Source organism: Pinus tabuliformis, chromosome 4_2, assembly GCF_031772625.1.
Source record: "Pinus tabuliformis cultivar Carrire ecotype Pingquan chromosome 4_2, CPIR1, whole genome shotgun sequence".
Classification (NCBI taxonomy): Eukaryota; Viridiplantae; Streptophyta; class Pinopsida; order Pinales; family Pinaceae; genus Pinus; species Pinus tabuliformis.
In genome coordinates this window covers 517165617-517178318 of record NC_142304.1, presented here as the reverse complement: position 1 = coordinate 517178318, position 12702 = coordinate 517165617, and positions in this window count along the sequence as shown.

Genomic DNA, 12702 nt, shown 5'->3' with positions numbered 1-12702 from the left:
TTGATCCTTGAGCTATGCATCATATAAAAGGCATTATCAAAAAGAAGTAAAAGACGCATTACAGGGGTCAAAAAGGCCAAAGAGAGGGGTAACTCATTCCTCCATGATCGCTCCCTCCATTACATCTATACACTCAAGATGTGGACCTCCATTAGTTGGTCCCTTAACCATGGAACTTAGCCATGAAGTCATTCCCCTCTATTACCACCTATTCTCACTAACACCTACGAATTGAATGGTTGACCTTGGAAGTGCCACCTCCCCTTAGGGGTCAGAATCACCTAATAGGGTTGACTACCTAGCCACCACTACAAGGGTAGGAAGCACTTTTATTGGACTTGGTATAGTTATATATATGAAGGTGATCTTGATTTGAAGTATTATTATACCATTAACAATTTAGTATGGTCCGCTTAGATGCATCTTGGTTATTGTCCCTAATGAGTGGTTTCTTTCACTTGAGTTTGATATGGTTTTTCCAAGTGGTTTTGCATATAGCAGCTAATGCCTTGAGGGCACATTAGTCCACTCCTACTCCACATGATGCCCAAACCATACTACACTTCTAGAAAGCATGATAACATTGCAGATGCAATGTTTCCCTTATATAGCAAATCATTGGGCACTTAGATGATCTTGACAATTAATGGACACCCCAGAGCACCCTCATATGCCAGAATGCTAAGCTTATCTTCCTTAGCATTAAGGATTCTTTATGATGTACCAACAAACCCAACATGTCCCTAAGATGGCCTTGACACTACTTGATGTGCACGCCTTAATCTACAACCCAAATATTGATTATTACCCCCCATGTTGATTGAGGAGGGCTTTTTGTTCTTGATGGAGCCCCAATGCCGGAGAGAGAGTACACCACGTTGCCTATATGGAACCCAGGAAGATGATGTAGGGCACCCAAATTTGAATTTTAAACACATTGAGATGCTTTAAGGCTTAATTTGGGGACCCTTGCTCAAATTGAGGTTGCCCATGATGCTTGGAGAATCATCCAACCCTTCCATTGCACCTTTGGAGCATTTTGAGCGATAAAAAGGGATTACATCATGCTTATTAAGGGCTTATGGATCATATGTGTGCACATTTATTGGCATATTTTATTTGTTAAGCTATTGGATTGGATTGTAACCTATTTTACTTTGTTTCTACTCAAAATTAGACTTGTTTTAGGGGCTTTATGTTGGATTAATGGAAGTGACAGACATCCCATAAAAGGAGGATGAATCCATTCAATTTTCATCATCAAACCTATGGATTTAGAACTCTTTAAAAGAGCTTGACATAGCCTCTTGTACTTTGCTACATGTGGAGAAGTAATCTTATGTGGAGCTTTGCTATTGGAGACTAGTTTGTGTATTAGAAACATCTTTTTGGGATTGAAAGAAGGCATTTTGTTGTAAAATTTGTGAATATTTAATGGAATGGAATATTGCTAGGTTTTTCTACTTATTCTTTGTCTAAATGAAAATTTTTATTGGAAATTAATGGTAAATGATTACATGTTTCACCTGTTTTCCTTGAAATCCCTAGAAGACCTCCTAGATAACATTCTTCTAGTTAATTTCTCCCCTCATAAAAATATTTCTAGGGTTTGAAAGTGAAAATTAGTGTTTTCCCATTACTCCATCCATGAATTTGGTATCTCTATGGTTTAAAACCATAATACTCCATCACCCATGTAGGGAAAGGAACTGGGATCCCATTGATGATCAAAATTCATACGTTTTTTACTCTTTCTTTACTTTTTTAACCCTTTAAGGAAATCCCTAGGGCTAGGGAAAAGGATGAATTCAACTAGGGATTGATCCATTGAAAATTTGAAGTTGATTTGACATTATTTCACCTTAATTGACCTCACACGCTCAAACACGATTGGGTGATCCATGCCCTACGTGCCCTCCTGTGTGAGTACGACTCCTAGTGCAATACACAACGCATCAACATGTACATGAAATTCCACATCCCATTTTGGGAAGACCAGGATTGGAGCAAAGGCCAGTTTCCCCTTCAGGACATCCGAACTCTTCTTGCAATCATTATTCCAGCAATATGTAACATCCTTTTTCAATAGCTTTTCCATCGACATTGTTATTTGGGCATAACTTTTGATGAACTTCCTATAGTATCCGGTGTGTCCCAAAGTGGCACGCAATTGTTTAACACTTTGCGGTGCTTCCAAATTTAGAATAATGACAATCTTCGTAGGGTCCACCATCAGTCCTTGTTTGCAAACCACATGTCCTAGCAGGTTTCCAAAGGGAACGAGGAATGTGCACTTCTTAAGGTTCACCGCAATTTGGTGTCCGCAACAAGTATCCAACATCAAGCGTAAGCTTGCTATATGGTGCTTAATTAATCCAAAGACAGTGAAATCATCTAGATATATCTCCAAGAACTTTTGGATGTATTCTTTGAATGAAGCCACCACGATGAGAGAAAAGATGGTTGGCGCGTTCTTCAGTCTGTTAGAGTCGGTCTGGTTATCCCTCCGTCAGAGATCAAAACTCTTTTTTGCATTTCATGTTTAGGTGTCTCATCAGTTTCGATCAGTTGCATTTCGTTAGAAGCATGCCATAAATCTGACGGAGAGGTTTGTGTCACTCATTCCCCTCGTGCTTGGCACTGCTGGCTCAGGTCTATTCTTAAAAATCAAGTCTTGAACAGTCATTTGCAGTCCTGTTTCAGTCTCTAGGTCATAATAGTTTTTTCGGTCATTAGGTCTAGGGTTGAGTCGATGGGTCTTTGACAAAGTGTAATAAAGCCAGCAGGCCAGAGGGAGGTCCTTGTTAGATTGTTATCTCAGAGATTTTTATCATTATACGGATAGATTATGACTTCTCTTCAAAACTCTGTTTTGAAGATAAGTCAATATTTCATTTTTGTAATAAATTTTCAAAAATTTCAGTTCTTGAAATGTCCCGGTGCAGCCCTGGTCTCCTTTGCCAGATCATATCATAGCTATCCCTGCAAAAAATTGTCAAAGAAAATCATTATTTCAACCAAATTTATGGAGGAAACAAAAAGGTCAAAATTCTATTAATCCTGAAAAAGTGTCAATTGCAAAACATAACAAAGTGGGTTATGAAAGAGGCAAAAATCAAATTGGTGTCTATATAAAGGTTTTTCAATGAAGTTTCAAGTCATTGTGCATACCAAAGGAGGAGAAAATCATTGCAAGTCGTGTTTGAGCGTTTTGGAGCGGATTGGTCCTCATTTCACCTGCGCGGCGCATATAACAGTCTGCATGGCGCATATAACTTGCGCGGCGCACACAGACATTCAGGCCAATTCAAATTATAACCAGCGCGACGCATATAACTTGCATGGAGCACTGGGTAAGGAGCGCGACGCTTACAATTTGGAGCCCATAACTTGTTTGAAAACTCATCAAATCGCCTCCTCTTCACATCAATTTGTCAGGTAGGCTCGCCTCCATTGCCTTTGCTTTGTTTTTAATGGTGAATGTGATGGGTTCATGGATGATTGCCGTGGAGACCAGATTTTGAAAGCCTCCCTTTGTCAATATAAAAAGTGTTGTAGGGTTTGAAAACAGTTTTGTTACCAAGGTTGTGTTTTTCCCCATTTCCCTTTGTTCCTCATTCCCAAATTCACTCATCATACTTCCTCATTAATTCCCTCATTAATCCTACACTTCAATCCCTAAAATCCTAATCCCCCACCTCTATAAAAACTCCTTAATCCTATTTAATATCCCAAACCCTAAAACCCTAATCCCATATTTACATTTCCCCTCCTATCCCTTAATACATTTTATTTCAAAATTCCCTAATTCCCTGATATTTTCCCTTTCCTATTATCCCTTGTACATTTTTTCCCCTTGGTGATAGCATTGTTTAAATCAAAAGAACAGTCCATATTCAGTTGCGCACAATAGTTTCACTTATCAGCATTCATTTGAGGCAGTTTGTATATCAGCAGTGATGTCATCTGGTCACTCATCGGAATATGAGGCAGAAACCCAAAGTGATTCTCCCGTAGGTGAACAAGAACTCCGGAGGCCTCGTAAAAGTGGCAAACATGTTAGGGAGGAACCAATCAACCTTGGAGAATTGCATGCTTGTCCTCTTGCTATGCAGTGCTTTGAGCATCAGTCATGCTATGAGTTTTGTCAAAAGGTAGTTGAGGTCCAGTTTCATTATGAGTTGGCTCGTCTTTTTGTCTTGCATTTGCACGGAGACCAAGCTACCTTGGCTGGGGTCACCTTTACACTTACACCAGAAACTATTTCGCTAGCAACAGGTATACCAAATATTGGTGAACTATGGCATAAAAAACAACAGATTGATAAGCAGCATTATGAGCCATATATCAAACCCAATTGCTTGAGGCAGCTCAAAAGAGTGTTCCCGTTCAGGTACCTGAAAGATGAGTATGCTCCTCTCATGAGATTGATCATGAAATATTTCAACTGTGAGGGACGATTCTCTCGTCTTTATGCTTATCACATCAGGTTACTTATGCATTTCACCAGGGTGCGGATGATGAACATTCCGTATTTCATCTGTCGGAATATAGAGAGGATGACAACCTTTATACAACATAGAACCCCTCAGCAGCAACTCAACAGTGTATATCATTTTGCGCTTATAAAGATTTTGGTGGTTCATCAGCTTGGTTCGCAGGGCATCACTTGGGATGACTTTATCTCACGTGATTTCTTCAGAGCTTCACGAGAAGTATCAGAGGTGAAACATGAGGGTGAACCTTCTCAGCAGTATGAGCGTCATGAGACCAGGCCTATTTTCATTACATATCAGAGAGGCTATCCGAAAGGTACCAGACCTTTGTTTGCAGCAGCAAAGCGAGTGTTATCTCCACCTGGCGTGGAAGGGGCCTCGCTTCCGACATCAGCACCACAGGCACAGGTATAGGACAAGGGCAAGAAGCCCATGCATGAGAAAGGGCTTTCAGGTGAGCCATCAGGTTTCGTTGTCATTCCTGATGTTGAGACAGCTACGGATTTAGAGAAGTCTAGATATAGAATGATGATTGAGGAGCAAGAAACAGACATTCAAGCCTTGGAAATCCAGTTGGAGATGGCCAAATGGAACATCAGGTATCTAGAACAGAGAAATAAGCAGCTTGAAGATCAGCATGTGATCATGGAGCTACAGAACATCCGTTAGAATCGCCAAGCCGCCCGACATAGGAGGATTCAGTTCACTTCTCTAGAGCGACAGGTCAATGAGGATCGATAATCTAAACTCGAAAGGGTCAACATTTACTTGGAGAAGCGGCTGAGCAAGGCCAATGGAGATAATGCATTGTTGAGACATATGGCTGTTCACTACAGGGCACAGAACCAAGTTTGCAAGGCTCGGATAAGAAATCTAAAGGCAAAATTGAAGAAGGCAATCCGCAAGAAAAAGAAACAAAGGGAGCTCGATCGTCTTCAGATTTTGGCCAAGGCCTCATTAGCTCATCATCACACTTGATAAGGGAACTCCAGCCCAAATTTCAAGATATTTGGGGCTTTTTTGGTCATTTTGAAATTTTTGCACTTAAAAAACAGGGTTTTTCCCTATATGCGCCGCGCACCTTGCGTGACCCATAGGATTGGGAGCTCCAAATTACAAATGGCTTGCAGTTTTGGATTTTTCATGAGAAATCATGAATTTTGGTACTTGGACAAGAAGTTTGGGAAAGTTCTGGGTCCCCAAAAGGTCAAAAAACATGCAAAAAATGACCTCACTGCCCCTATTTTGACACACGGGAAGCAGTCTTGGGAGAATGCACTTTTGGAGGGGCAAATGGACACCAATTTTGAAAATTCCACTTAGGGTGGATAGTAGACAGGAAGGGCTTTCCAACAAGCCAATCTGAGCTCAATTTGGACTCCTGCAGGTACCTCAAAAACAACAGCAAAGTAGTGCAGTGCATATAGAAATCAGCGCGGCGCATATAGATTTTTTGCCCTATTTTTCATCTTTCAGCTCAGAAACTCCCCTAGTTTGACCAGTTTTGATTTTTGACTTTTTATTGATGTAATTGTTTGAAACATGATGTAATTTGACACTTAGTTACTTGGTCTAGTAGATTCATTCACCAAAGAGTGAAAATTTAATGAATGAATCAGTTTCCTACCTTATAGAGGCAAGTTGTTTTGACTGCCTAGATTGTAGTGCTTTGTTTAGAATTGGTTGAAGCAGCTCCTCGAATGATGAGCTCGACCCCTAGAGGCAAGGGAAGAGGTTGGCTTTCCTATATTATGTAATTTCTAATTCATTTTCAGGGTTGGACTCTTGGGAAAAGCTTGACACTCTATTGTACATTCACTTCTGCATTTTTGGCAAAGGAAAGACCAGGGTTTTGCAGCACTGTTTGGGATCCATGTGGCTTTATGTGTTGATGGTGTGCTTCTTTTAGTATTTTTAAGTTGTTATGTGAATCATCTTACTTCTCTCATCTTTTGCAATTGAACAAATGAAGTGTTAAGGTAGAATCCATAGATTGTTATGCTCTGCCTTTAAATTTGTTTGATTTTTCATGTTTTCATCTGTTTAAGGAGAATCCTTGAAAGCTTCTTGCTCTCCTTAGCTTCTCACCAGTCAGATCTAGCCATTCATTTTCTTTAAAAGAATCAAGACAATCGCCTACCTTGCCCCAAGTAGACCTCTGCAAAAAACTGTGTCTCATACCCGCACCCAAAATTGCCTTTTCCTTTGATTCAACAAAAACCTCAAAAATCAACCTCAAACTCCTTGTACTTCATGCCTAGCCTAAGATCAATTGCAAATTTAGTCATATCGAGCCTCATCGATTACTTTTTATCGAGATTGACCCGGAGAGAGCCCTCTCCTGTCCTCGTAGGGCTAGCTACGAGGCTGAGCGTGGTTTGATGTGGACCTAGAACCTTGTCTTTTCAACCTGAGACAAATCTAGGCTCTAAAACAGTCCAAATGGCATAACGGTGTATTGAAAACAACCCCATTTTGTTGTGAAGGTCATTTTTCTCCTTTCTTTCGGCGCGATCTTGATCTGATGGTTCCTTGAGAGCCCATCCGTGAATGAGTATGCTTCCTAACTACCAACATTCTCCAGTACTTCATCTGTGAACAGTGTCAGGAATGGATTGTGTAAACAGGCATCGTTCAGCTTCCTAAGATCCACGCATATTCTTATTTCTCCCTTCTAGTTTTTCTCCTATACTACCATAGGACTCACCCAGTCGGATTCTTCCACTAGCCCAATAATTCTAACTTCGAGCACTTTGTCTAATTCTTCGTAGACCTTTTCTTTATATTTCGGATTCAAGCAGTAAGGTCGCTGCTTAACTGGCTTCGTGTTGGGTTTCATGGTGATCTTCATCATCCCTAAGTCACCGACGATCCCTTTTAAGTCTGTAATTTTGGTCGAGAACAAGTCTTGGTATTTGCAGAGTAACTCAGCGACCTTATCCACTGTGGCATCATCCCAATAGTCCCCAAGCATTGCATACTTCGGCTCCACCTATGTTCCAATGTTTACTTGCTTCATTTTTAGCAGCGTGATGATTTTGGGATCCTCAATCAATGGTCCTCAAACCTCATGACAGCCTTCCATTTCTAGAATGTTAATATTTCGTGGGTCTTCATCATCCTCCTCAACATTTACATTGTAACACTCCAACACGCAGCTCAGCTGTGTCGCCCAGTCTGGCTGAAGCACTTCCATTGGCTCTTGGGGTATTTTGAAGATATCTGCTTTTATTGCTTGTAGTGCATCATCAATAGTTTCCGACCAATGATCTTCAAACATGAAGGTTAGCAGGAATCCTTCACACAAGATATACCATTCGCTCATGCCATGGCGGAGCTCTATCTCAGTATACCAATTCATGGGTATAACATCCAGAGAATGACAAAACAAATGCACCCATTCAGGCTATGGCTCTTCCCTGTAGACCTTGGTCCATTTCGCGAGGTGTGTATGTGGATCATTGCGTCCGTCATACTTGTCTGCTAGCTGCATCTGTGGTTTCCCAAATCGTAGGCGCATCATCCTTCTGCATCCGCACCAATCCTCAAAGCTTCTTTGATGCGTACCCCACCACCTTGAGGGCGTCGCGTGCAGTGCCCATTTCAGAGCATCAAACTACTGTTTTTCTAGACCTGTGCTTTCAAATTTGTTCAGGAAGTCATCCACCACTGTTAGCCCATCATATGTAGGCAGATCCCTTACCTTTGTTGTCACACAATGCAGTGATCTAACCATCATGTTGCAATTAATCGTTGTTACTTCGCGCAGCCAATTCTGCCAGCGCTCTATTTCTTCGTCTGAATCTAAAGTGCAAGAGCTTTCGCGCTCCCACGGAATCCTTCCATCTGTAGTCAGATTCACCCAATCCTATTCTCATGCAGTTATCTTGTAGATGCAATCAAGATCATCATCACTATCATCGTCGTGCACTGGTTTAGTGTAACGCACTCCTTTAGTTGGATCTAGCGGTACTACTATGTGAGTTACTTTTTCTCAAAAATCATTTTGCGCTTTCTTCAGGTTTATGACTCCGTTCATATCGGTGGCCCAATCTATTCCTAGTAGCACGAGATAGGGATTGCTGTCATCAACAATCTATATCACTTCAAAATCCACCTGCACACTCGCACCTTCAATATCCACCATTACCCCTTGCAATCTTCCCATGGGCAAGATATTTTGTTGGTTCACCATTCACAACTAAATAGGAGACCATTGTAGTGTGGGTCTTCCCATGCATTCCCATGTTTGTTTCGGTAGTACATTTTCATCCAATCCGAGATCTAGGATTACCTGATCCATTTCATATTCTCCAATTTGCGCAGTCAACCTCATTTCCCTTCCTATGCGCAATGCATGCTTTCCCAGTTTCCAGACCACGCACGGTTCTCCTAACCCCAAGCACCTAGTGATAAGTTCCTATAGTCCTTTTACTACCTTGCTGTTATGTAGCAGTTTCATGCATATCTCTAGAAAGGTAGTGAGCATTGAAGGATCCATCCCTGGTTCTAGTTGATCCTTACTACCTGAAGTGGAGGCCTCTGTGAAGCTCTTCTTAGCTTCCATGAATGTCTCCTTCACGCGTTCTAAATCAAATTCGGGTTCCTTTGTAGGAGCCTTGTGAACCCATGCACTTTCTTCTGACTGCTTACCTTTATCATCACCAGTGGTCATACCGCTCCTGAGCATCATGTTTACATTCGGGTCTTCTTCATGCGGCTCAGACCTCATCATTTGCAAATTCTGAGTCAGAGGAGGTTGGAGTATCCCTTTCTCGTGCATCCTCACTATTAATGAAGGGTAGTCTTCTGCCTCATGATCAAACTGAGTATAGTACAAACATGATGTCCTTGTCGAGTTTGTAAAATCGCGGGCATAGTTCCTTGGCCCTCTGCAATTGTAACAAATTAGTTGTCCAAGACCCCTTCTTGGTCCCATTCGACCTCGATCTTGTCCGCGCCCCTGAAATCCAGCACGTGCCATTCCTGTATTTGGGTCGAGGGCTTGTGTTTTGGTCTGCACCCTATAGGCAGGAGTCTGATCCATCATTAGTTTGTAGCTTCTGCAGGTGTGTTCATCATGGCCTACTGACCTACATAAATTACAAGACAATTGTTGGGACGTCTGCATATACTTCTGCAATAGATGACAATTATCTGTAGTGTGTTTTCCTCCCATCTGATAGATCGTGCACCATAGTGCAGACGCCGTGCTTGGTACTGCTTGTGCCTCAGGTCTTAATGGCATCGACCCTCCTCTCGCCAAGTAATTAGCGAACACTGGATAGTGGTCCTTGTTATGCCCCTGGCCTTTGCATTTTATGCACCATACCTCCTCACGCGCCTTTGGTCGAGGTGCCCTGTCTTGTTTCAAACTCTGCATCTCCAGACATAGATTTTGTAATTGCGCGTGGATTTGTTGGACTCCCAGACTAGGGTCTTGTATAGGGGTCTCATGTAATCTCATTTCCATCTCCAAAGCTTCGGCCTGGGTGGAAAGCTTTTTTTGCGATAGCGTTGTCCTTAAATGCGGTGTTAGTGACACTACAAACCATGTATGGTGTTGTCCATCCGTCGAAGTCATATTGGCTTTGCGAATCATAACCTTTAGTATTTGGTCCAGATCCCAGGGGGTCTCACCCGGGAGCATCGCAATCTCCTTAAACCTGATAATTGATTGTGTCTCCGACTTTGGCCTGTTGAATTCCCTATTCAGCGCGGTCTGGATTTTTGTGATTCTGGCGTTTGGATGGTCACTAGAATGCTTGATATACCATGTTAATGCATGATCCTACAACACGCTTACCAACATAACCTTCTTGATATTGTCATCCACCACTCCTTGTGCTTCCCATATCGCCCTTACCAAAAACTAGAATTAGTCTGGATCTTCATTCCCTACTCCTCTGAATACTGGTAGTTTGATCGCACTTGCCATATTGAATTGTGGTGGTGGCAGAGGTGGGGTGGGTGGAGATGGAGGTGAGGAGGGTGAGATGGGTGGCGGTGTAGGTGGAAGTGGTAAGTGCGAAATTCGTTGCCTTATCAAACTGACTGCGCTTCTCAGAGAAATGTTCGCGAGCTCTTCCTCGCTTTCATGCGAGGATGAAATTAAGGGACTGGTTTTTAATTCTTCACTACCTCCACTTCTATAGATCTTCCCACTTTATGTAGTTGCAAGCATTAATTTATTTGCATAACCCTCTTTTCACATAATAACATCTTAATCTAATTGTTCAAAGTTTTAATATACTTACCTTGCGGTCCCTTGAGGAAGCGTCACTCTGCCTCACTGTAGCTGACAGTCGTATCTACCACGAACTCAGTGATAAATCCTCCTATAATTCGATCGAGCCAATGGTCCACAGCTCGCACAATCTTATCTCCTGACGCTTCTAGTCTGCGCACTAATTCTGAAGTCCACATGATTGGTTTGTCATGCCTACACCTTCCCTGACTGTTTACTAGCTTCGCGATCCATTCATATAGTTTAGAAGGAAAGGATGCAAAGAAAATTTCGTGGATTTCCGTATATAAGTACCGCTCCAACCACTGTTCCTTAGATACTTTTGGATTCTTGTTTTCTTGTGTCGTGAACTCGTGAATCTTCTTGTTCAACCACCCTTCAATTTCTTCCTTTGTTGGGTTCTAGTGACACGACATCAGACATCCCTTATGCAAATCCCAGTTCTGGCAACAGAACTATTTTTTGGCTTGTATGGGCCTGACCCAGGTTCAGAGATGATTTAGCCAAACAAATCCTGGTACTACTAGCCCTTTGGGCAACAGTCTGAGGAGTGTGGACTGAGGTCTCACCTGAAGTAGTATGGGAGGGTGCTAGAACCAAGTTTCCGCACCCTAGAGATGTTCGATGGTTTTTCGGTGGTCCACGATTTGACCTTGCGCACACATCGCTACGCACACCTACTAGTACCTCACAGCCTATAATGCTGCCTTCGCGCAGCCCTACTCGAGGCATGATCCGTGTTATTATCCAAGTTCCTTACTATTAACCTGATATTATCTGATTACTTAACTTATCTGTCTGAGCCCAATTATACTTAATAGTGTTCAACATTCATGTAAGTGAGCATGATAAACAAAACAATATAAATGCATAGAAAGTAATATAAAAGCAGATACACAATATTTGGAATCAAACTTCTCTTTATTATTCTTCTTCCTTGGTTACAGACTTGACTCCGCCCTATGCACTCAGTTTCAGGGGTCCACGCACTCAGCTGCAGACTCTACTAGGCCTCTGCGCACTCAGTTGCAAAGCTTCTTCCTACTACTACGACCTGAGACACTTACACTTCCTCTCTATGCTCTACTAGATCATTACATCAATCCATCTCAAATTTTCTTTACAACTTAGAGCCTCGCTCTATTTATACAATCCCATGGTCCGGAGACCATGGGTAGGCTGACATGACACTACATTACATTCAAAACTTAGGGCTGACAACCTTATGTCTCAACATACATTTTGCGCTCTGCGCCCGCAATTCACAGAGTCTTACAACATTATTTGACCAAAAGTTGGGCTTTGAGCCCCAAAACATGCTGTGGGGGGATTCCATGCCCAACAATGGTGAAAGTTGCCTCATTAGGACTGACATCATCAACCCTATGCAATTTAGTGCCCTAACAAAACCCTATTTCTATACAAGGCTTCAACTTAGGGTTTGTTGAATATTTACCCTCTCCTATTATTGATCATACCATTAAGTAAACCCTTTCTTGTGCTTGTATGCCTAGATATACTCTTGTTGAACTACATATTGAAACTCTAGGTCTCAAGCACTCTTTTCAAGGTTTAGTTTATGGAACATTTCTCCTTGACATAAATATTTGTTCTCTGATTCAACTAAGAAGTATCTTGCTTAATCCATTCACTTACATCACCTAAATCAACTAACTTAGAACATCTTTAGGTGATATATATTGGGATGCCTTTCATGTGGTGAAATTACACTAACGAGAAAGAGGTGGAGCGTTGAGGTGATAGTGGCAACCACCTCATTGTAATATATTAGTCTAGTTCTTGCTTGTGAGGCCCTTCATAAGGCCTACTAAATTTTGAGACAACACTTCCCTTATTAGCCATCACCCAGTTCTTTCGGCACATGATGCTCCATCTATAAAAGGAACTCTTGTATTGTCCCAACCATAATGAGCGATAAAATAACTCATCATTAATGGG